This window comes from Jaculus jaculus, chromosome 7, assembly GCF_020740685.1.
Source record: "Jaculus jaculus isolate mJacJac1 chromosome 7, mJacJac1.mat.Y.cur, whole genome shotgun sequence".
Classification (NCBI taxonomy): domain Eukaryota; kingdom Metazoa; phylum Chordata; class Mammalia; order Rodentia; family Dipodidae; genus Jaculus; species Jaculus jaculus.
In genome coordinates this window covers 88,740,991-88,765,456 of record NC_059108.1, presented here as the reverse complement: position 1 = coordinate 88,765,456, position 24,466 = coordinate 88,740,991, and the positions used below count along the sequence as shown (strand labels likewise).

Sequence of the window (24,466 nt, the reverse complement as noted above, 5' to 3'; positions counted from 1 at the left end):
GCTTTTATACAGCAAAGGACACTGTGACTAGAGCAAAGAGGTAGCCTACAGAATGGGAGAAAATCTTTACCAGCTATACATAAAGGATTACTATCCAATATATACAAAGAACTCAAAAACCTAAATAATATAAAATCAAACAAGCCAATTAAAAATAGGCTATGGAACTAAATAGAGTTCTCAAAAGAAATAGAGATGGTATATAAACATATAAAAAATGTTCTACATCCTTAGCAATCAGGAAAATGCAAATTAAAACTACTCTGAGATTCCATCTCACTCCTGCCAGAATGGCTACTGTGGCAGTTTGAATAGAATAGATGGCCCCCAATGTATTCAGTTGTTCATTTGTTTGTAGTTTACATCTGTAGCCACCTGGCTGGAGACAATGTCACTGGGTGATCTTAAGGTGTGGTGGTGGGTTTCAGATTTCAATCTAAAATTATGCAAAGTGTGCCTAGCTGGAGTTGCTGAAGTGTGCTGTGGCTCTTGACCTTTAGGCTTGTACTTCTCTCTCTCTGCTTGGTCCTGTAAAGGCAGGCCAGCTTCTTCTGCCATTTATGGAACTTTCCTTGGATCTGTAGGCTTCAATAAATATCCCTTCCTCCATAATTGTGCCTGGTCTGGAAGTTTATCTCAGCGAACCTGAAGCTGTCTGCTATAGAACTTGGTACTGAGGAGTGGGCTAAGATGAACCTGACCATGTGGATGTTGATCTTTTGGAACCTTTGTTTTGGAGGAATAGGCATAGACTTGGTGCTCACAACTAAAGATGTCTTCTAGAGTGGTAAGCCAAGTTTTATGGACTATTCTGATGAGAGTCCGAGAATGCTAAGTACAGACAGCATTGAACTTTTGAGGCTTGGCTTATGAGCTTTCTAAGGGGAAGGAAAGACTACAGAAGACTTTGTTGGAACTGGGCTACTGGCATAAGGGCTGGGGCTGCGTCCTGCTGCCCAGGCCCAGAGAGTTTGATCAAGGTTAAATTTGTAATGGACTGATGTGCTTGGCTGAAGCTATTGGACTGATAGATTTAAGATTTTTAGCTAGAAAACCTCAAGCAAGTTAAAATTACAGGCACTGAGACTGGTTTTAGATTACTAAAGCTGCTATTGTCAAACACATTAGTAATCTTAAAGGAAGATGGTCCAATTATTTTACCATGGAAAGGATACCTGAGGAAAGACTATCATAGAAATGCAAACACTTTTGGAAAGAGTTGACTGGAGAAGGAATCTGCTTTTCAAGGTTATAATTTATTTTGTCTGTGAATTAAGAATATGGCTGTGTCCTGCACACCTGGTATTGGTTTCAGAAGCATGAAAAATGCGAGGAATGATCGTGAATTGCACACGGTCCCTGGAGCTGCTGCTGAGATGTGGCATGAGGCAGGGCATGATGCCCTGATAAGCTGAAAGAGACTTTGGAAGATGGACCGTGATTTGCATGAAGACCTCAAGATGTTTTGGATATACTAGGACTATGCAAGAGCTACCATAGAGCGCACTGATGGCCTGAGATGGAAGTGTTCCCTGGCTACTCTTCCCAGCTGGAGGGGTGGAATTGGAAAATCTGGAGACTGGCAGTCTCTGGTTGTATTGGACTTGAAGTAAAGAAGTTTGATGTTTGTTTGATGGTGGTTGAGTTTGCATTGTTTTAGTCTCTCCTTGCTATGTCTTATACCAGTTGAAAATGTTTACTCTGTGTCTTTATATATTAGAAATGTTTAACTTGTTTGATCTTACAGATCTTAATATCTTAAATTGGTCAAGACTGTGGGGACCTCTGAAATTGAACTGAGTACAATTTATAATGTGTAATGATTATAAATCTATTAGGGGCCGGGGCAGAATGTGGTGGTTTGAATAGAATAGATGCCCCCCAATATATTCAGTTGTTTATTTGTTTGCAGTTTGCATCTGTAGTCACCTGGCTGGAGACAATATCACTGGGTGATCTTAAGGTGTGGTGGTGGGTTTCAGATTTCAATCTAAAGATATGCAAAGTGTGCCTTGCTGGAGTTCCTGAAGTGTGTTGTGGCTCTTTAGGCTTGTACTTCTCTCTCTCTCTCTCTGCTTGGTCCTGTGAAGGCAGGCCAGCTTCTTCTGCCATTTATGGAACTTCCCCTGGATCTGTTAGCTTCAATAAATATCCCTTCCTCCATAACTGTGCGTAGTCTGGAAGTTTATCTCAGCAAACCTGAAGCTGTCTGCTATAGCTACCATCAAGGAAACAAATGACAAAAAATGAACCCTTCTATATTGTTGGTGGGAATATAATCTGGTACAGCCACTGTGGAAATCAGTGTGAAGGTTCCTAAGACAGCAAAAAATAGATTTCCCATTTGATACACCTATACCACTCCTAGGCATATAAACTAAGGACTCATCACACTACCTTAAAGATACTTGCCTATCCATGTTTATTGCTGCTCTATTCACAATAGCTCAAAAATGGAACCAGCTGGGTGTGGTGGCACATGCCTTTAATCCCAGCACTCAGGTGGCACCCTGAGACTACATAGTGAATTCCAGGTCACACTGGGCTAGAATGAGACCCTACCTTGAAAACAAAACAAAAAAAAGGAACCAGCCTAGATATCCCTCAATTGATGAGTGGATAATGAAGATGTAGTACACTGATACAATGGAGTTCTTTTCAGTAGTAAAGAAAAATGAAATTTGCAGGAAAATGGATGGACCTGGGAAGGATTATACTTAGGGAAGTAACCCAGGCCCAGAAAGCAAAGCACCACATACTCTCTCTCATGTGTGCATCCTAGCTACAAATATTTGGACTTGTATGTAAGTTGTAATGAAACTTGGTAGCAGAGGACAGTAAACTAGAAAGGGGCTATAAGAGAGGCAGGAGAGAAGAGGGCTTAAGAGCTGAGCTAAAAACCTCCTCCCTGTACACCAGCTGACAGAAAGCTGGAAAAAACTATGCTGCATGCAGCTCCGAGGGAGGGAGAGAGAGGTCATCAGTGGAAATAAACAACAGTGGACACTGAAAGACTTAAGTTTGGCCAGCCAGACTACATGAGACAACTGGTGTAACAGTGGCACATCTGTTATGGGGGAAGCCAACTGCTCTAATTGGACTGGAGGTGGGAATACATGCCTGATACTGAAAAACCTGTATCGGAGGAAGTCATGAGCCCTAAGGATGTAACCCCTGCTGGTGCTGGCTAAATGCATATATTGTGCTCACCAAACTGCCTAGTAAGCACTTCTCTTAATGGTCATACCCATGTATTACTTCTACTCTCACTTTTGGTTAGAGAAGTATCTCTATTCTGATGGTGGTAACCTCTGAGATGACTCAAAAGGCACCACACTGCTGAGAAGAAGTGACAGTGGAGTGTTCACTATTGAAACATCTCTATCACACATTCCAAGGCTCAGGATCCATTACGGATGAGGTGGCAGAAAGAATGTAAGAGTTAAAGGAAGGGGAGGATTCCTTACAATGTACTCTTCCAGACACAAACTGGCTTTGGACACTCATCACTTCACAGTGCCTGGCACTACCTACACAAGACCATCACAATAGGAGAAATAGATGATGACATCAAAATAAGACTGATTGGAGAGGGAGAAGGGACATGATGGAGAAAGGAGTTGTGAAGGGGAAAGTGGGGGAGAGGGTATTACCATGGTTTCTTATTTATAATTATGGAAGTTGTCAATAATAAAAAATTTTAAAAAGGATGTGTGAGAACAGATAAGTTCTCAGTAGGAATAAGTGTACAAGAGTCTCTAGAGGGGTATGGTGGTACACACCTTTAATCCTATCACTTGGGAGGCGGCGGCAGGAGGATCACTGTGAGTTCAAGCCCACCTTGAGACTACATAGTGAATTCCAGGTCAGACTGGGCTACAGTGAGACCCTACCAAAAAACGGGGGAGGGGGGGGTGAAGAAATGGATTAGCAGTTAAGGCACTTAACCTGCAAAGCCAAAGGAACATGGTTCAATTCCCCAGGACCCACATAAGCCAAATGCACAAGGTGGCACATGCACCTAGAGTTTGCTGTGGCTAGAGGCCCTGGTGTGCCCATTCTAATTCCCTCTATGTATGTATGTATGTATATATATATGTATGTATATATACATACATACATACATACACCTCTCAAATAAATATAAATAAAATATTAAAAACAAAAAAGTATAAGAGCCTCAATAAGGTCTGACAGACTGCAGTCTTATAAGTGCAAAATTTTAGCCAAAAGTTTCTTGCACACTGTGCAGAAAGTGGAAACAGAATTCAAATCCAGTAGAAAGCAATAGCAACAAAAGAAAAAAGTAACCCAAAGTAAATACTGAAGAAAGGAAAAGGGAAGATGTTATAGCCAAGATCTCAAAAGTTACTGACAAAAAAACAAAAAATTACAGGCAATTTTTCCAAAACAGAAAACACTTTATTAAATAACTATTTTGAAAATTTTCAGGAATTCATTTGTCAGATTTGCTTATATTTTTTATTTATGTATGTATTTATTTATTTGAGGGAAAGAGGCAGAGAGAGAGAGTGAGTGCACGACAGCAAGAGAGAATGGGCACGCCAGGGCGTCCAGCCACTGTAAATGAACTCCAGATGCGTACGCCCCCTTGTGCATCTGGCTTACGTGGGTCCTAGAGAATCGAACCGGGATCCTTTGGCTTTGCAGGCAAATGCCATAACCACTAAGCCATCTCTCCAGCACTAAAATCATATTTATTAAAAAAAATAACTAGTTAAATTTTCACTAAAGTCACTGAAAGTCAGAGCTGAGCCATTGTCAAATGCTGCTGAATTCATGATTTTGTAGAAATCAATTATGAAAGGAATTCGAACCTTGGAATACAAATTCCAGGTACTGCCCAAATCACTATACCCTCTGGGAAATAGTCAAAAATACACTAAAAGAAAGAATAAAGAGAATAAAAAGATCACTGATTCATTACATTCACTACCAAAATAAATGCTTTTAGAATTAGTGCCTCTAAGCCAGGAGTGGTGATGCACATCTTTAATCCCAGCACTCAGGAGGCACAGGTAGGAAGATTGTGTGAGGTAAGTTCGAGGCCACTCTGAGACTCCATAGTGAATTCCAGGTCAGGTCAGCCTGGGCTAGAATGACACCCTACCTCAAAAAAAAAAAAGAATTAGTGCCTCTATGAATTCCTCATTTTTAGACTTCTATATGTACGTGTGTGTGTGTGTGTGTGTGTGTGTGTATAATTTCCACAAATACTTGATTTTTGTAAGAACATTTAAATATTATTCATCAAATTATTACTTTAGTAACTGTTTAATTTTCCATTTGGTAGCAACTGCATAATTTTCTGTTTTGAGCACTAAAAGGAACATCTTCAATGCTTGTGAATTCCCACTATTAAATGTGACATATGTTAAACAGTTGTCTAAATTTTTACACTAATGGGAACATGGTACATTCTCTTGACTTACGTAAAGTACTTCTTAAAATTATGAATATATTTTAGAAGAAAATCTATTTGAAAACTTGAGTAATAAAGTAATTTATCCAATGTTTAAGGTATGTTTATATATGTTTGCAAAACAAGCAATTAGTAATCATGCTATTAAATGGTTTGAAAGGAGATCATAATTCTAAATGCGTAACAAAGCACATAGGCACTTAAAGATACATATGCAGACTTTAATTTATAGCAAGATGAAAATAAAACTGTGTGAAGACAATAAAAATTAAACTGCTTAAATTCTACCCAGGTTTCTTGCCATAAGAAAATCAAAAAAACTCTGACAGCATTTTTGCACATGAACTTCCAAAGTTGCAATGCACTGACCCAAATGCATTACAATAATCTTGCCCACTGTGCCAGCTCATGCCACTGAATAAAATGTTCTACTTTGGGATGTCATAAGCTATAACACACAATATCTGTAGCTCACATGCTGGCAATAAGCTGTTTGACATAAATTAAGGAAGTGGCTTCAATTTACATTAAATTTAAAAGATAATAAAAGTATTAAAGTACTAATTAGATTCAAGACATGCTGCTTAAAGAAGTCTACCATATTTTAGTTAATAATTCATTAAAAGAAAAAAATTTAAATGTTTAAATTTTATTTTGATTATATGCATACAGTTGAGACAATGTTCTCAAATAATATTTGTAAGAAATTTCATTCCAAATTCTATCCATGAAAGTAAAGCAATAATGCAAACATTCTTCCAATATGTGATAAATATGTATACCCTTGTACCTTGTGTTTCAACATAAGACTATAGGATCTTGGATCACATTTAAAAATACTTCCTAAAATCAAAATATTGTTTGAAATAATAACAGAACACACACAAATATCCCACAAATTACCCTTTCCTATTATCTATTACTTAATGAGTATAGTTTTAAAAAGCATGCAAGCACTAATCAAAATAAATTTTTTAAAGTCCATATATGAATCAAAGTAAAATGAAAACTGTTGTTCAAACTAAAAAGGTACATTAATGGATTTAATACCCTAACCAAATATAAGCAATCATAACTATGTAAACACTTAACAATGGGGTATCAAATACTTCAGGTAAAAACTGATGAGCAGACACACAAGTACATAACCATAGTTAGAAGCTTCACTACACCTTCCAGAAAACAGATCAGGTTAGAGAAAATTTAATGCTATCAATGACAAAGACCAAACTCCTCCAAATCCATTACTCAATGAATCCCCAACTTTTGACCTGTGATTGTCTCTGCTAGTTTAGTTTTAACAAGAATATTGCTTACATAGTTTTTACAGACTCTCACCCTCAATATGGGATCACCTTCACTTACTTTCCAAAATTCTGTTTAATAGATTCAACCAGAATCCCCCATGCTCCTACATTATTTCTATCCACTGACCTTCTCCTTACTTACAAATCCCCACTTGTCCTTTCTCTATTTGGAATGGAGCCTAGTTCTATATTTTTTGTGTTTGTGGTGGTGGTGTTTTTTACTACTGCAGTGGTTTCCAAATAAAAACTGTTACCACTTTATTTTCCACTCACCTTAAATACTGTTATGATTTGAATCTAAAAATGTTCCCTGAAGGTAAATGTAGTAAGGACTTGAATGTATGTCCCCCATGAATGCAGGTGTTTTATCAAAACTTGTACCCTGGATTTCCATCCACCTGGCTGGAGGAGGTATCACTGGGGATGGTTCCTGGAGTCCAGCCCTAAGGTGTCATTGGAGGCAGATCTGAATTGCAGCGAAAAGATATGCAGAGAAGTCTCAGCTCTGGTGGCAACCCCTCACCCCGCCCCCACTGTTTGCTGCCAACTTGTGCTTGCTGCTTTTCGTGTTTACTTGCTGGTGATGGTTTCTCTCTGCTTGGATTTATGAATGGCAGCCAGCATCTTCTGCCACTGATGGAACTTCCCCTGAATCTGTAACTTTGAAATTAATCCCTTCCTTCCCTAAACTGTGCCTGGTTTGGATGTTCCTCCCAGCAACATGGAACTGTCTACACCACCAAGTAATGGGCTTTGGAGGCAAATGGACCCTAAAAACTCTAATTATCAATGCCTTATCCACTAACAAAGCCATGGCTGAATGGACTATTATAGGTGGAGCCAGAACCCTCGTGCCAGTCTCTCTGCTTCCCAGCTGCATTAGATAAGCAGCTGAACTCCATCATGCATTCTCCACCATCACATGCAACCTACCGGCAGGACCAAATTAATGGAGTCAGTCAGTGTCCATGGACAGAAACCTCGGAAAGCATGAGTCAAAGAAATCCTTCCCTTTTTGTTACCCTTAGGTATTTTGTCACAGTGAAAAGAAAATGGACAGAAATATCAACTTGATCTAACAGATGTTTATAAAAACTTCTATCCCACAATGGCAGAACACATAATCTTTTCAAGTACTGACACTACATTTAACAAAATAGGTCCTACTTGGTCAATCAGACAGACTTCAATACATTTTTGATAACTAAAATGTTAATTAAACTTGCAAGATATAGCTAGGTCATTATGAAGGATAGCTACAGCACTAAGTGCCCATACTAAAAGAAGGTCTCTCATCAACATTTAAGCTTCCACCTTAAAAATCAGATTAAAATTAAAACTAAAGCCGGGCGTGGTGGTGCACACCTTTAATCCCAGCAGAGGCAGAGGTAGGAGGAAGGACACCCCGAGACTACATTGCTAATTCCAGGTCAGCCTGGACCAGAGTGAGACCCTACCTCAAAAAACCAAAATACCATGGGATATATTTTATAATCATGGAAAATGTTAATAAAAATTAATATAAATAAATAAACACACTAAACTAAACTACACTAAAGCAAGCAGGAAGAAGACAGGGAATGATAAAGAAAAGAATTAATTAACTAAAAAATATAAAATCAACATTTAAAAAAACCACTGAGACCAAAATTTGGATACTGTGGTGTGATGTTTGGTTTTTTGAGGTATGGTCTTGCTCAAGCCCAGGCTAACCTGGAATTCACTCATAGTCTCAGGGTGGCCTCAAACTCATGGTGATCCTATACCTAAGCCTCCCGAGTGGTAGGATGAAAGGTATGTACCACCATACCCAGCCAAAACTTTTATTTATTTGAGAGAGGAAAAGAGAGGTGGACAGAGAGAGCAGGTATAGGAACACCAGAGCCTCATGCATAAGACCCCCAGATACATGTGCTACTATGTGCATTTGGCTTTATGTAGGTAGTGGGGAATAAAACCCAGGCCATCAAGCTTTGCAAGCAAAAACCTTTAACCACTGAGCCATCTCTCTAGCCCAAGTTGGATTTTTGAAAAGACATGAGGACTATAGCTTAGCGATAAAGGCGTTTGCCTGCAAAGCCTAAGGACCCAGGTTCGATTCCTCAGAACCCAAATAAGCCAGATGGACAAGGGGACACATGCATCAAATAAGTAAATAAGAGACTTCCGGTTAAGATGGCAGCGTAGGTACCACGCCAAAGCAGCCTAGGGGGGAAAAAAGACCAAAAAAACTCAGCAAAATACACACTATTACTAAAAAGTGAGGTGTATAGCAAATTGAGGCGGCAGCGGAGAAGAAGAAGAGTTATAGAGCATCCAGAGGCTGCACAGGCGGGAAAAGTGGCTCCGGCAGCTCGGCCAAACGCCGCAGCGCGGCGCAGCAGAAAGCAGCCAGACTCGGCTCGAGCCGCAGGAAAATCCAGGTGCGGGATTTTCCCCTCACACCGCGCTCTCCGCAACTCGGGAAACGTGAGGGGAGAGCGGCAGCGAACAGCGGAGGAGCAGACCGTGAGGTAGAAGAACACGTGGAACAGCGAGACAACCAGAGCAGCTGCGGCTCCCTCACCTCCCCCACCGCCTGAGCCCAGCTCCAGCGAACACAGCAGCGGCCCGAGACCCGGCCACGCCAACTTGGGCTGACAGCGGGACCCAAGCAGGAGGAGAGTTCGGCAGCAACTTCAGCAGCTCCAAACAGTGGTACCAGCGGCCCCAGCAGCAGCCGACCCAGGAGCGGCAGCGGCGGCAGATCCCGCAGCAGCGGCTTCGGGGGGAGCAGCAGCGATGGACACAGCAGCGGCAGCTTCAGCAGCGGTGGTGCCTCTGGCGGTGGCAGCTACGGCAGCAGCAGAGGCAGCAGCAGCGGCTCGGTTTGCCCCGTAGGAAAAGCAAGTGCCCAGCTCCAGAAATCAGAACAGCAGCCCGACGACCCAGGCAGCAACTTGACTGACACCAAAATCATCCAAGGTAACTGGGATTGCACCAGGGAAGGGTCTCACTTGGACGCAAGCTGACTTGGATCCCTCAACAGACCAGACATCTAAACCTCTTTGTTGATAGAAGATCTGGTCATTATAATACCTACTCTTGCATACATACTCAGGGCTGTTTTTGATTGAATGTGTACAGTGTTTAGTTAAATTTTAGAATCTACCTGTATTTTATTCCACTCAGCCTGCTTGAATACTCCTATAGCAGGGAAACTCAACCCCTAAGAACATCTTTGTAGATACTCTGAGAGTCTTAAGAGCCACACCTAACACTTTAAGGTCCTACCCTGAAAATATATTACATCAAATCAATTGATACAGCTAAGAATACACAGCTAGCTAGAAAATCCAAGCATTAACGTAATCCAAGATGCAAAAATACATACATTATAACACAAGAAACACTAAAAAGCAAGATGACATAAATCCACCTAAAAGTATTAATGCATCAGAAATGTCCTCCAGAGAGAAAGAGTTAGAGGAAATGCCTGAGAAAGAGTTCAAAAGAATAATTATAAATATGTTCAAAGAGGTCAAAGAACATATCAAACAATCAAAGAAGAAATCAAAGAGGAAATCAAAGGAATCAAAGAAGAGGCAGGTCACCAATTTAATGAAAGAAAGAAGGCAATACAAGACATAAATAGGGAAACAGGAATAATAAAGAAAAACCAGTCAGAATTACTAGCAATGAAGAACACAGTTAATGAAATAAAAAACTGTAGAAAATCTCACAGGTAGGATGGATGAGGGAGAGGACAGAATATCTAAGCTAGAAGACCAGGTGGCAGACCTAATGCAGTCCAACAAAGAGAAAGACAAACTTATAGAAAAGTATGAGTGGGAATTTCAAGATATTCGGGACACTATGAAAAGATCCAATGTAAGAATTCAGGGCATAGTAGAAGGAGAAGAACTCCACTCCAGAGGCATAGTAGGCATCTTCAACAAAATCATAGAGGAAAATTTCCCCCAAATTGGGAAAGAGGTGACAATACAGATACAGGAAGCCTTTAGAACCCCAGCCAGACAAAACCCAGAAAGAACCTCCCCTCGCCATATTGTAATCAAACTTCCAAACACACAAACCATAGAAAAAATATTGAAAGCAGTTAGAGAGAAAAATCAAGTTACCAACAAAAGCAAGCCCATCAGGATTACAGCAGATTATTCAACACACTTTTAAAGCCAGAAGGGCTTGGAGTGATATATTCCAAGTTCTGAAAGATAACAACTATCAACCAAGGTTACTTTATCCTGCAGAGTTATCCATTCAAATAGATGGAGAAATAAAGACATTCCATGACAAAAGCAGGTTAAAGGAGTATTTGAAGACAAAACCAGCTCTACAGAAAATACTTGATAGAATCCTCCTTGCTGAACAAAAGGAAAAGCACAAATATAAGGAACCTAGAAAAAACAAGCTATACTCAAATACCAGTTAACAGAAGAGAGCACAGGTAGAACCAGTAACACACACACACACACAAAAATGGCAAACATAAATACACACCTTTCAATAATATCTCTTAATATCAACGGTCTCAATGCCCCAACGAAAAGACATAGATTTACAGACTGGATTAAAAAGCAGGATCCTACAATTTGTTATCTCCAAGAAACTCACCTTTGTACAAAGGATAGACATTATCTTAGGGTGAAAGGTTGGAAGACAGTGTTTCAAGCAAATGGGCCTAGAAAACAAGCAGGGGTTGCTATCCTAATATCAGACAGGGTAGACTTTAGTCCGACGTTAGTCAAGAAAGATAAGGAAGGTCACTTTATATTGATTAAGGGCACACTCCAACAGGAGGACATTACAAACCTAAACATATATGCACCTAACATGGGGGCTCCCAAATTCGTCAAACAAACACTATTAGAACTAAGGTCACAGATAACACCAAACACAGTGGTGGTGGGTGACTTTAACACCCCACTCTCATCAATTGACAGGTCATCCAGGGAAAGAATAAGCAGAGAGGCATCTGGACTAAATGAGGTCATAGAAGGAATGGACGTAACAGATATATACAGGACATTTCATCCAAAGGCTGCAGAATATACATTCTTTTCAGCAGCACATGGAACATTCTCTAAAATAGACGATATATTAGGACACAAAGCAAATCTTAACAAATTCAGGAAAATTGAAATAATTCCTTGCATTCTATCGGACCACAATGGAATTAAAGTACAAATCAGTAGCAAGAAAGGCTATAGAGCATACACAAAATCATGGAAACTAAACAATACACTACTAAATGATGAGTGGGTCAATGAAGAAATCAAAAAGGAAATCAAAAAATTTATAGAGTCAAATGATAATGAGAACACAACATACCAAAATCTCTGGGACACAATGAAGGCAGTTCTAAGAGGTAAATTTATAGCCTTAAGTGCCTATATTAAGAAATTAGAAAGGTTGCAAGTAAACGACCTAATGCTTCGCCTTAAAGCCTTGGAAAAAGAAGAGCAAGGCAAACCAAAAATTAGTAGACCGGAGAAATAATAAAGATTAGGGCAGAAATTTAAAAATAGAAACAAAAAGAATAATCCAAAGAATTAATGAAACATAGAGTTCTTTGAAAGGATAAACAAGATTGATAAACCCTTAGCAAATCTGACCAAAAGAAAGAGAGAAGAGACACAAATTAATAAAATCAGAGATGAACAAGGTAACATCACAACAGATTCCAGAGAAATTCAAAAAATCATATGGACATACTATAAAAGCATATACTCCACAAAGTATGAAAATCTGAAAGAAATGGATGATTTCCTTGATCTATATGACCTACCTAAATTAAATCAAAATGAGATTAATCACTTAAATAGACCTATAACAATCATGGAGATCCGAACAGTTATCAATAATCTCCCAACTAAAAAAAGCCCAGGCCCGGACGGATTCACTGCTGAATTTTACCAGACTTTTAAGGAAGAGCTAACACCATTGCTTCTTAAGCTTTTCCAGGAAATAGAAAAAGAAGGAATTCTACCAAACTCCTTCTATGAGGCCAGCATCACCCTGATACCAAAACCAGGCAAAGATAGAACAACAAAAAGAAAATTACAGACCAATCTCCCTCATGAACATAGATGCAAAAATTCTCAACAAAATATTGGCAAACAGAATACAAGAGTATATCAAAAAGATCATTCACCCTGACCAAGTAGGCTTTATCCCAGAGATGCAAGGATGGTTGAACATACGCAAATCTATAAATGTAATACATTACATAAACGGGAGGAAGGACAAAAATCACATGATCATCTCATTAGATGCAGAGAAAGCATTTGACAAAATCCAACATCCCTTCATGATAAAAGTCCTACAGAGACTGGGAATAGAAGGAACATATCTCAATATAATAAAGGCTATTTATGACAAGCCTACAGCCAACATATTACTAAATGGGGAAAAACTGGAAGCTTTTCCACTAAAATCAGGAACAAGACAAGGGTGTCCACTGTCCCCACTTTTATTTAATATAGTTTTGGAAGTCTTAACCATAGTAATAAGGCAAGAGACACACATAAAAGGGATACAAATTGGAAAGGAAGAAATCAAGTTATCATTACTTGCAGATGACATGATTCTATACATAAAGGACCCTAAAGACTCTACTAGCAAGCTGTTAGAGCTGATCAAAACCTACAGCAATGTAGCAGGATACAAAATAAATACACAGAAATCAGTAGCCTTCGTATATGCTAACAACAAACACACAGAGGATGAAATCAGAGAATCACTCCCATTCACAATTGCATCAAAAAAAATAAAATACCTTGGAATAAACCTAACCAAGGAAGTAAAGAATCTCTACAATGAGAACTTTAAAACACTCAAGCGAGAAATTGCAGAAGACACTAGAAAGTGGAGAAACATCCCTTGTTCCTGGATTGGAAGAATCAATATCGTGAAAATGGCAATCTTACCTAAAGCAATCTACACATTTTATGCAATCCCTATCAAAATTCCAAAGGCATTCTTCATGGAAATAGAAAAAACAATCCAAAAATTCATTTGGAATGACAAAAAAACCTCGAATATCTAAAATAATACTGAGCAACAAAAAAGAGGCTGGTGGTATCACCATACCTGATTTTAACCTACACTACACAGCCATAGTAACAAAAACAGCATGGTACTGGCACAAAAACAGACATGTAGATCAGTGGAACAGAATAGAGGACCCAGATGTAAGCCCAAGTAGCTATAGCCACCTGATATTCGATAAAAATGCCAAAAATACTCATTGGAGAAGAGACAGCCTCTTCAGCAAATGGTGTTTTGAAAACTGGATAAATATCTGCAGAAGGATGAAAATAGGTTCTTCTCTCTCGCCATACACAAGAATTAAGTCCAAATGGATTAAAGACCTTATCATCAGACTGGAAACTCTGAAACTGCTAGAGGAAAAAGTAGGGGAAACCCTTCAACATATTGGTCTTGACCAAGACTTTCTGAATACAACCCCAATTGCTCAGGCAATAAAACCACAGATTAACCACTGGGACCTAATGAAATTACAAAGATTTTGCACCGCAAAGGACACAGTGAAAAAAGCAAAGAGGCAACCTATAGAATGCGAAAAAATCTTCGCCAGCTATATATCTGATAGAGGATTAATATCTAGGATATACAAAGAACTCAAAAAGTTAAATAATAAGGAATCAAACAAGCCAATCAAAAAATGGGCTATGGAGCTAAATAGAGAGTTCTCAAAGGAAGAAATACGAATGGCATATAAGCATCTAAAAAAATGTTCTACGTCACTAGTCATCAGGGAAATGCAGATTAAAACTACATTGAGATTCCATCTCACTCCTGTCAGATTGGCCACCATCATGAAAACAAATGATCATAAATGTTGGCGGGGATGTGGAAAAAAGGAACCCTTCTGCACTGCTGGTGGGAATGCAATCTGGTCCAGCCATTGTGGAAAACAGTGTAGAGGTTCCTAAAGCAGCTAGAGATTGATCTACCATATGACCCAGCTATAGCGCTCCTAGGCATATATCCAAAGGACTCATCTCATTTCCTTAGAAGTACATGCTCAACCATGTTTATTGCTGCTCAATTTATAATAGCTGGGAAATGGAACCAGCCTAGATGTCCCTCAACAGATGAGTGGATAATGAAGATGTGGTACATTTATACAATGGAGTTCTACTCAGCGGTAAAGAAAAATGAAGTTATGAAATTTGCAGAAAAATGGATGGACCTGGAAAGTATTATACTAAGTGAGGTAACCCAGGCCCAGAAAGCCAAGCACCACATGTTCTCTCTCATATGTGGATCCTAGCTACAGATGACTGGGCTTCTGCATGAGAATGAAAATACTTAGTAGCAGAGGCCAGTAAGTTGAAAAGGAGACATAAAGGGTGGAGAAAGGAAGGGAGGAGGATACTTAATAGGTTGATATTGTATATATGTAATTACAATGATTGTAATGGGGAGGTAATATGATGGAGAATGGAATTTCAAACGGGAAAGTGTGGGGGTGGGGAGGGAGGGAATTACCATGGGATATATTTTATAATCATGGAAAATGTTAATAAAAATTAAAAAAAAAAAAAAGTAAATAAATAAAATATTTTTTAAGGGCTGGAGAGATGGCTTAGCGGTTAAGCGCTTGCCTGTGAAGCCTAAGGACCCCGGTTCGAGGCTCAATTCCCCAGGACCCACGTTAGTCAGATGCACAAGCGGCGCACGCGTCTGCAGTTCGTTTGCAGTGGCTGGAAGCCCTGGCGCACCCATTCTCTCTCTCTCCCTCTATCTGTCTTTCTCTCTCTGTCTGTCGCTCTCAAATAAATAAATAAATAATGAACAAAAAAAAATTTTTTAAAGATAAATGAAAATTAATTTACTTACCAGACTGATTAAGGTACAAATAAAGATGACATAACATCAATTCGAGGAAAAACAGTAAGATTCCAAGAGATCCTATGTTTTAAAAAGATAAAAAGGGAATATACTCTCTGCATACTTTCCTGTCATGAATTTTAATTTAAAAATTAAGCACATGTAAGCCAGGTGTGGTGGCCTGTTATGAGCATGTAAGGACCAGCATATGGTCCAGGGCCAGTTTAGGATAAACAAGTTTGTTGTGAGAGTAACAAATGCAAAGTCAAAGCTTGTAAGCAAAACTCCGTGTGCTGTGACGTAGTAGAGATTAGCAGATGTGTGTGTGGAACTATTAGATAAGTATTAGAAGGTATAAAAACCCCAGCTGCTCAGCAACCATTGTCTCAGTCTCCCCGACACTATGACTGACTGAAAGGTTACTCAGCAGTCCTGACTGAGACCCCCGCGAGAAACATCACCGATCCGAATTCATCAGCCCGACACTCTGTCCGAATGATCATCCGTAAGCCAGAGCACTAGCTTATGCCAGCGGACCAAGACTCGGCTTGGAAGTGCAGCAAACCGAAAGTAAAACGTCGCAGCTCGAACCTCGCGTTGGTCAGGTCGTAAAACGTCGCAACTCAAATCTCGCGTTGTCAGGTCGTATACATGTTAGACTCGTTAGAAATATTCTTGTTGATGTAGCGATGAATATACCTTGGTTATATATTATATTAGCTATAATATTATTTGTTATAGTTTGGACTTGCTTGTGCGTGACTTTCATCCCAGTAAACTCCTTTGCAAGTATACCAGTGTCTGAATAGCATTGACCTTTGCCGGCGGAATCCTCTCAACCAATCATCTTTGAGAGTGCTTGCGACATGGCCCACACCTTTAATCCCAGCACTCGGGAGGCAGAGGTGGGAGGATCACCATGAGTTTGAGGCCCCTCTGAGATGACACAGTAAAAAAACCAGGTCAACCTGAGCTAGAGTGAGACCTTACCTCAAAAAAACAAAAACAGCCGGGCGTGTTGGCGCACGCCTTTAATCCCAGCACTCGGGAGGCAGAGGTAGGAGGATCGCCATGAGTTGGAGGCCACACTGAGACTCCATAGTGAATTCCAGGTCAGCCTGGGTTAGATAGAGCAAGACCCTACCTTGAAAATCAAAAAAAAAAAAAAAAATTAAGCACATGTAGCCAGGCATGTTGGGGCATGCCTTTAATCCCAGCACTCAGTGAGGCAGAGGTAAGAGGATCACCGTGAGTTCAAGCCACCCTGACACTACAGAATGAATTCCAGTTCAGCCTGAGCTAGAGTGAAAACCTGCCTCAAAAAACGAAAAAAAAAAAAAAAAAAAAAACACATGTCATGAGCACCAAAAAAATTTTGATGCAATAAAAGATTAACAACAGTTAGTTACAAATCTGGGGGCTAGAGAGATGGCTTAGCACTTAAGTTGCTTGCCTACAAAGCCAAAGGATCCAAGTTCAATTCCCCAAGACCCACGTATGCCAGATACATAAGGTGGCACATGGACGTGGAGTTCCTCTAAAGGGGCTAGAAGCCAGGGCGGGCCCAATTCTCCCCATCCCCCCAGCCGACCTTTCTCTGTCTCTCTCAAATAAATAAATAAAATATGAAAGCATAATAATAAATTTGGATTAATTATAACAATATACTACAATAAAGGTGATTTAGAACATATTTATTTCTTAAATCTTTCATTTAATACTTTCTGATTACATTTAAACTTAGTAAACCAACTACATAAAGTGAAATCACAAGCCGGGCATGGTGGTGCATGTCTTTAACCCCAGCACTCGGGAGACAGAGGTAGGAGGATCGCCTTGAGTTCGAGACCACCCTAAGACTATCCAGTGAATTCCAGGTTAGCCTGGCCTAGAGTGAGAGTCTACCTCAAAAAAATGTGTGTGTGTGTGTGTGTGTGTGTGTGTGTGTGTGTGTGTGTGTAAAGTGATAGAGACTTGGGACTATTATATTACAAACAACTTCAAAGCTAATAATATGGATGAAAATGAAATATTCCTTAAGAAACACAATCTACTAGCCAGATGTGGTGACACATGCCTTTAGTCCCAGTATTCAGGAGTCTGAGGTAGGAGGATAGGATACCATGAGTTTGAGGTCAGCCTGGGGTTACAGTGTGACTTGCAGGTCAGCATGGGCTACAGTAAGACCCAACCTTGAAAAGAACAATTTTTGTTTTAAAAAGGCAGAAAAAAAGAAACAATCTACTTACACCAGCTCAGTAAGAGAGAGAAAATGAGAACAATCCTCTACTTATGAACAAAATAGAATTCATTATTTACAGAATTCTGGGCCCAGGTATATAAACTTTCTTAAATAACCTTTATGACCTAGAACCTTTCTTGGAGGCTTCTCTAATCTAGACTGATTATTCTCAGGTCTGTTATATTGCACTCTCACTCTCTTTCATAGGACATCATCTCATTCTTTTTTTCTGGGTGTATTTACTATATTTCCTACATTTCCCTTCTTTTTTTCTTTTCACTTACTTTAGTAGAAAATAACTTCAAGAAATTTCTAAATCTTCTCAGGTCTAAAAAAAATCTTATTAATTCTCCACTGATTATTGATTTATGTCTGTAAGCCTGAGGTCTGAAAAATCTTGTGCTTCAAAACTCTGAAACCACTGCAACACTGTTTTATCAGCTGATAACACTATCAGGAAACAACACTAGCAAGTTCAATTCTGGTTTGCTTTGTTTTTTTGTTAACCTATTTTTATTTTCTCTCAGAAGACTTTTAGGATTTTGTTTTCAATCTTTGATGTTATCACCTTTCCATTGTTTTTTGTTTTAATATTTTTATTTATTTATAAGCAAAGAGCCAGATAGAGACAGAGAGAGTATGGGCTCAAAAGGGCCTATTGCTGCTACAAATGAACTCCAAACACATGTACCACTTTATGCATCTGGCTTTAGGAGGGTACTAGGGAACTGAACCCAGATTGCCAGGCTTTGCAAGCAAGCATCTTTAACCACTGAGTCTTGTCACCAGTTGTCTGTTTTTAACTGAGCACTCAAGAGAAATAAAATACTGTACAACTAGTATTTAATGAAGGTTATTTTGGCTGAATTAATAGTGTTTGTGTCCATGTGTCACACTTTTACTTATTTATTTACATTGTCTAAGGAGTTTATAATAAACATTTATCATTTCATAAAAACTATGCCATTTAAAAGAAAAATATTAATAATGCCCCCCAAGGTCACATAAAGCAATTACTAGATTGTCTAACTGCAAGGCAAAGATGATCCACCAGATTGTAAAAAAATACAATTATGTACACAGTAACCAAAAGAAGGGTGACAAAAGAACAGATTGGGAAGGACTCAGGAGTCATACAGCTAAATATAATGTGGGACCCAGACTGGTTTCTGGAACAGAAAAAAAAAATACTAATGCAAAAACTGTTGATATCTAGATAAAATTTACAGTAGTTAACAGTACTACTAATTATAATACTTAGTAGTCAATTTATTCACATTTTACCTAACATTTAGTTGACTAACATAAATTTACAACAAGAATATACTACCTATCTATATGCATCCAAACAATATAAAATCAAAATGAGTAATACAATATTAATAGCATCACAACCAAAGGCACTCATGTCAACTGCCAAAGATAGTTCCAGAGAAAACTGTACAATTAGTCATTTATTCACAAAAAGTGAAACATTAAATCAACCCTTTAAAATATGCTACCAGCTTAGAGCTGTTTGAAAAACCTAACAAACTATAATCAAAAAAAGGATTTATAAGAGCCGGGTATGGTGGCGCACGCCGTTAATCCCAGCACTCGGGAGGCAGAGGTAGGAGGATTGCCATGAGTTCAAGGCCACCCTGAGATGACAGAGTTAATTCCAGGTCAGCCTGGACCCTACCTCGAAAAACCGAAAAACCAAAAGAAAAACAAAAAAAAAGGATTTATAGTTAAATGTTTATAACTTACTATGTCAGAATACAAAAATAATATAGCCTCATGCAATAAAATGACACCAGTTAAATGCAGTGGTGAGTGCCAGCTATTTGGTAGGCTAAGCAGGAGGATGGCTTGAATGCAAGAGTTCAAGGCCAGGGAAACATAGCCATACTTTGTCTTAAAAAAAAAAAAAGCTAGACATGGTGGTGCATTCCTGTAATCTCAGCACTCAGGAGGTAGACACAGGAGTAAAGTTCAAGGCCATCCTCAGCTACATAGCTAGTTGGAGGCCAGTCTAGACTATGTGTGATTCTATTTAAAAAATAAGACTGAGAAAGAGAAGGAAGAAAATGAAGCCTTGTTCATTACAACTTCAGGGACAATTATTCTGTTAGAACTTTTTTTGAGTTTAATAAGGTATTATTTATTGCCATCTAATATATTATCGCATCCACAATTTATGTTAAAAAAAAAAAAAAAAAAAAGCTTAACCCAGGCGTGGTGGCGCACACCTTTAATCCCACCACTCGGGAGGCAGAGGTAGGAGGATTGCTTACTGTGAGTTCAAGGCCACCCCGAGACTACATAGTAAAATCGAGGTCAGCCTGGGTGAGAGCAAGACCCTACCTGGAAAAACCAAAAAAAAAAAGGTTAAGGACTGCAAACTCTTAAATCTATGTTAAACAATCAAGGAAATCTGGGGGGGAAAAAAATCATTACCATACCGACAGATAATCCCTAATGTCCCATTAGTATTACTTTAATTCTACATAATACTAACTTCAGTTCTACAAATCACCTCAAAATAGAAAGTGTCAGCTGCAAATGCTGTGAAGACAGTTATCAAGAAAAAATACTGAGAATCCTGAGTAAAAGGAAGGAAGCCCAGAGTAAGAGAAGATAAACTGGGCAGCCTGTTAAGGAATTTTAAAAATAGATTTCCAGCTGGGTGAGGACCTCATCAATGAGTCTCAGGTCCCAAAACTATTGGTTATTAATTTTCATATCACTAATACACTCAATCAGGTAAATAAAACTTCAACCAAGCCATCTCAAGCAATACCTATCTAAGACTATATCTTGTATATTCTACTTAAAGTGTGAAGGATTTCCAAGGGTTCTATACAATACCAGGGGAAACTTGCATTTCCTCTTTCCTCAATTTATGCATCTGGCTTTATATGGGTACTGGAGACAGCAGGCTTTGCAAACAAGTTCCTTTAACTGCTGAGCCATCTCCCAAGCCCAGGAACAAGCATTTGGAGAAATCAATTCTCACACATTGCTAATGGGAATATAAATTAACACAACCAATTTAAAACAATTTAAAAGTTTTGTAGTGGTACCACTAATATACATCTACACAGCCACTTCACTAGTATATATAATATATACTCAATAAAAATATATTCATGAATTCCCTAAATACTTATAAAATGTTAATGGTAAACCAGGTGTGGTGGTGCACACCTTTAATCCCTGCACTAGGGAGGCAGAGATAGGTGGATCACCATGAGTTCGAGGCCACCCTGAGACTACATAGTGAATTCCAGGTCAGCCTGAACTAGAGTGAGACCCTACCTTGAAACCCAGCCCCCCCCCAAATATGTTAATGGTAATCCCACTGATAATCACTAAAAACTAGGTATACTATTATACAACATAAGAATTTCACATTTCAAGACTCCTACAAATCTCAGAAACACTAGGCTGAAGTTAAACACAAAATACTACTATGATTCTCCTAATATAGTTGATAATCAGTGAAACTCAAAAATGCTAGTTGAGATTATGGTTAGTATTGGAAAGAGGACACGATGTGAAGTTTTCTTTTTTATTATCGAAAATAAAGGGCTGGAGAGATGGCTCAGAGGTTAAGGCATTTGCCTACAAAGGCTACTGACCCAGGTTCAATTCCCCAGTACCCATGTAAAGCCAGAGGCAAAAAGTGGTGCAAGCATCTGGGGTTTATTTGTAGCAGCTGGAGCCCCTGGTGTGCCCATTCTTTCTCCTCCCTCCATCCCTCCCTCTCTCTCTTTCTCTCTCCTTGCAAGTAATTTTTTTTAATGTTCAATGATGCAGTGGGTGGCTGGGTGGGTGTGTTTAACAGCTCTCACACACCAATGCAAGCATGTGGAGATCAGAAAGACAATTTCAGGGTGTTAATCCACTCCTTCCATCAGCATTCTCCTGACTCTGCCTTTCACTGCCATAGGCCTGCTAGTGAAGGAGAAAGAGTAAGATAACTTTTTACATGCAGTTAGTCAGGGACAAAAGCCCAAAGAGGGAATAAGGATATGCCTAGATCCTACCTCTTAAAAATTCATTGTCTTTCTCTCTCTTTTCCTCTTTACTCCTTCCTCCCTCCCTCACTCCCCACCCCCAAGTACTCTCTCCTGTTTTTCCTTCATTGGGATTACAGACCTGTGCTTTTAAGTGGGTACTAAGGATCTGAATGCCATTGGGTGGCTGACCCAGTAAGTGCTTTTAATCAGTGAGTTGTATCTCCCAGGCCCCAGTGTGAGGTTTTCTAGAATGCAAATACTATAACGTTCTTTCTTAATCTAAGTACTGGTCACAAGAGTATGTATACTCTGTGAGAAAGAAATGAGCTGTACACATGACGCAGACATGTCTGTGAGGGTCTATTAAACTTTTAACACAAGACCTCGATACTCTATGCCTTTGAAGGAAAACTATACATCAGCTATTCATTTTTTTATTTGCTATCATTACCTCTGTTCAATAACTAAATGCGGAGCTTGAGAAATGGATAAGTAGTTTAGGAGCTTGCCTGCAAGCCTAAAGGCCCAGTTTCGAGTCCCAAGTGCCCATGTAAAGGCAGATGCAGAAGGTGTTGCACTGCATCTAGAGTTCGTTTGCAGAGGCAGGAGGTCCTGGTGCACCCATTCATTCTCATTCTCATTCTCTCTCTTTCTCTCTCTCTCTCTCTCTCTCTCTCTCTCTCTCTCTCTCTCTCTCTCTCTCTCTGTGGGTGCGTGCGTGCGTGTGTGCTTGCAAATAAAAATGTTTTTTAAATAATTTAATTCCTACTAGCTGTCAGTAAAGTCATCTCTAATTTTTTTTTTTTTTTTTGGTTGAGATAGGATCTAGCTCTAGCCCAGGCTGACCTGGAATTCACTCTATAGTCCCAGGATGGCCTCAAACTCCTGGCGATCCTCCTGCCTCAGGCTCCCAAGTGCTGGCATTAAAGGTGTGTGCCACCACACCTGGCTATCTTTAATTTTATCGGTATGCTATCGCACAGTATATAACTGTCATTTGGGGTTAGTTCCCCTCTCAGGTCCCTTCGCAAAGTTGGTTGCTTTCATGTTAAATCTGCCTGGAAAAGGGAAGAAAAACAGGGAAAGTTGACGTGTAGTTTTGTTTTCCTCACTTTGATCTGCCAACAACTGGATTTAGTTCACATAAAAACGCTGCTCTGTTGTGTTGAAGTAGCACCGTCCATCCACTGAGCTTAAGCCCTCCGCAAACCCAGGGCCCTCCGACGCGGCCCACCCTGGGAATTCCGGCAGCGTCCTCCACGCGTGGCTCGGCGTGGAGACCCCTCGAGAAGCCCGAGTGCCCCGAGGACGCCGCGTGGACCCGGCGCCGAGCCACGAGCCAAACCCTCTACCGCGCCGGCATTCAGGCGGGAAAACAAACCAAAGCCTACACTTTGGAATCAGGGCTCTGCCGCTGAACTTCGGCAACACGCCGGCGGCGACGCAGCCAGACCCGCGCCGAGGGGTCGGCCAGCGGAGGACGCCGCCACGCGCTGGCCCGCAGGCTGCGGCCGGACCCGGCCGCCGCCGCCGCGCTCGCTCTCCCCCGCCCGACACCCCCGACCGGTCGGCGTACCTGAGCTGCGCGGGGTCACGCTCACAGCTGGCTCCGGCGCGCTCGCCCACACTTTCAGCGGACCCCGACGCCGCGGCCCGCCAGCCAATCGCCGCGGGGCCGGAGTTCGGCAGGGTGCGCGCGCCCACGACGGCAGGGGGCGGGGCGGGGCGCGGGAGGACGCCGCGGGCCCGAGGACACGCACGCCGGGCGTGCGCCGGCGGCGGGGCGGGGCGCGGCGAGGCGAGGCGGGGCGGGGCGGGGCGGGGCGGGGCGGGGCGGTAAGGCTGCGGGGGCGAGGAGGGAGAGGCGCTGGCCAGGTAGGAGAGCGGCGCCTGGATCCTCGTCAAGAGCTTTTCGGATAAACCGTGAGAGCTGGCGACTTCCTTTGACTCAAGTACTGGAGCAGAGGGTTAACTCTTCTGCAAGGCAGCTCTCAAAAACACAATAGAATGGCTAGCCTTCCAGAAATTAAAAAAAAATAAAACAGTTCGTCGAAGTAAAAGCCAACGATATTTTTTAATTAAAGAGTAAGAGTAAAATGGGATTTCGTCGAAGCTGGTATAATTGTTAGGGATTTAAGTTTTATTTATCTATTTATTTTGCCTTCACCTTAACCCGGAATAGCTGGAACTACATGCAGGCCGGTGCCAGGTTCAGAATTGGTTTTGTAAATGTCATTTTAGCTCCAGCTACTTACTGTTCTCTCAAACACCAAATATTTGTTGAGCACATAGTATGTGATTATGTACTCTTCTTACTGCTGGAATAATAATATAATGAACAATAATTTAAACACTCCCCTGAAAATAAGCATAAAATAAATGTTGATTGATATCCAGATTAGTGGATAAAGTTAAAGAAAGAAAACTACATTTTAGTAAATGTAAAAAGGGAGTGATTTAAAAAAAAGAAAGCCAGGCATGGTGGCACACACCTTTAATCCCAGCACCCAGGAGGCAGAGCTAGGAGGATCACTGTGAGTTCTAGCCCACCCTGAGACTACATAGTGAATTTCAGGTCAGCCTGGGCTAGAGCATAGAGCCTACTTTAAAG

The 24,466-nt window shown here is 40.4% G+C and overlaps 1 protein-coding gene across 4 annotated transcripts in view; it reads right to left on the bottom strand.

Moving 5' to 3' along the window:
* Window positions 1-23,535, bottom strand: part of Mipol1 (mirror-image polydactyly 1) — a 378,948-nt gene extending 355,413 nt beyond the window's left edge. The window contains exon 1 of one of the 4 annotated variants that reach the window (XM_045155139.1): window positions 23,432-23,535. The gene's annotated coding sequence lies outside the window, so the exon portion shown is untranslated. Of the gene's footprint in view, window positions 1-15,618; window positions 15,637-23,431 lie in introns of those variants that run through there. The other 3 variants (XM_045155144.1, XM_045155143.1, XM_045155140.1) reach the window with 3 other exon arrangements.
* Window positions 23,536-24,466: the final 931 nt, after the last annotated feature.